We start from the raw sequence: 1,952 nt of genomic DNA, 5'->3' as shown, positions 1-1,952 counted from the left end.
TTTCCCCTCATAACTCCACAGGACACATCTGTCTTCTCTCAGTGGGATCTTCAGGGATTAGAAAATAAAAAAGAAATATCCCGGCTGCCCCGGCGTGCTCTAGCGTGCTGGTAGGATCTATGCAGCGAGGCCGCTGGTCCCTAGCGGGTTTCCTGGCCCTCCGAGCCTGAGGGGCTTCAGCCCAGCGGCAGCAGCAGTGCTTGCCGGTCCTGGGGATCTGAGGACTAGGCCATGGGGCCATGCCCTGAGTAGCAGAAAGAGAATGAAAGAAGTAGATAATCTTGAAAGTATAAAAGAAGAATGGGTTTGTGAAACAGGACCTCCTGACAGTCAACCCCTCAATGATAATTAACCAAAGGACTGTGAATATTTTGTTGACAGCCTTTTTGAGGAAGCAGGGAAGGCTGGTGCCAAACACTTGTCTCTCACTGAACAGAAGAAACAGGAAGATGTAAATATAAAATTGTGGAAAAATGGATTCACTGTCAATGATGATTTTAGAAGTTACTCTGATGGTGCAAGTCAGCAGTTTCTGAACTCCATCAAAAAGGGGGAATTGCCTTCAGAATTACAGGGAGTTTTTGATAAAGAGGAAGTGGATGTTAAAGTTGAAGATAAAAAAATGAACTGTGTATGTCTACAAAGCCTGTGTTCCATCCCTTCTCAGGACAGGGCCACAGACTAGGAAGAGCTACACCAAGAATAATTTCTAAAGCAAAGAGTGCTGAAGTTGACAATAAAAGTACTTTGTCTGCTGTATCACTGAACAACTTGGAGCACATTACCAGGATCCAGATCTGGTTAGCCAATGGGGAAAGGACTTTCCAAAGATTTAACATTTCTCATAAGGTGAAGCACATCAAAGACTTCATTGAAAAATACCAAGGATCTCAGAGAAGCCCTCCTTTTCCCCTGGCAATAGCTCTTCCTTTCCTCAGACTTCTGGATGAAACTCTCACAATGGAAGAAGCAGATTTGAAGAATGCTGTAATCACTCAGACTCCAAAAAACTGCCGAACCTTTTAGCAAACTTTGATAGTTTTTATTTTTGAGAGACTGAGAGAAGTGATGGTTGGAAGTAGACATGCAGAAGTGGGAGACAGAAGTCAGTGTGACTAAACTTATGGTTTGAGGGCTTCTTAATCCCTTATGAAGGGATTCAATCACCATAAGCTAGGAGAGTGACATGGCTATAAGCCAGAGTAAGGGCACTTTATTTTTGAGAGGCTGAGAGAAGTGATGTTTGGAAGTAGACATGCAGAAGTGGGAGACAGAAGTCAGTGTGACTAAACTTATGGTTTGAGGACTTCTTAATCCCTTATGAGGAGATTCAATCACCATAAACTAGGAGAGTGACATGGTTATAAGCCAGAGTCAGAGCACTTTTCTCAACAGGCTATTCAGAAAAAAATACCTATTTTTCAAATATTAGTTAGTCAATATGATATATTAAATACCTGTATCATTAATCTTAATGTGGTCTAAATTAATCTTAATGTGGTCCAAATTAGCAGAGTATTTAGTTAGATAAATCAGCATCAGCATTCAAATGTTATTTCAAAACAGCAGATATTTATATAAATGTTAGCTATCTCAATTTTTAAATAGAAATACATTAAAATAATACACATGACATTAAAAGCATCAATGTAATTATTATATTTCTGTGTTTCATCTTCACAGTTTCTTAGTTTCTACTCTGATGGCAAAAGATACTCAAATATTCCTTTGGCAAAAGTATCCAAGATGTATACTCTTCTAGGAATAAAATTGTGTGGCTTAGTATAATATCAATATTAATCTGTCTACACAGTTTTCTATACCTTCTATATGTAGTTTTATGGTCTGGGAATATAGTTCAGTGGTAGAGAATATTTGTCATGCATACATGAGGCTCTAGGTTCATTCAATCCTTAGCACTAAAAATTTAAGTTTATAATGTAAAAGCACAC

At 38.8% G+C, this 1,952-nt stretch overlaps 1 pseudogene; it reads left to right on the top strand.

Annotated features, from left to right (window-relative positions):
• Positions 1–262: 262 nt before the first annotated feature.
• Positions 263–1,036, top strand: LOC116070963 (annotated as a pseudogene).
• The last annotated feature ends 916 nt before the right edge of the window (positions 1,037–1,952 follow it).

The sequence above is a fragment of the Mastomys coucha genome, unplaced genomic scaffold, assembly GCF_008632895.1.
Source record: "Mastomys coucha isolate ucsf_1 unplaced genomic scaffold, UCSF_Mcou_1 pScaffold22, whole genome shotgun sequence".
NCBI classification, from domain to species: domain Eukaryota; kingdom Metazoa; phylum Chordata; class Mammalia; order Rodentia; family Muridae; genus Mastomys; species Mastomys coucha.
Note: the sequence above shows the minus strand (reverse complement) of the source record. Positions and strands in the feature narration are given on the sequence as shown.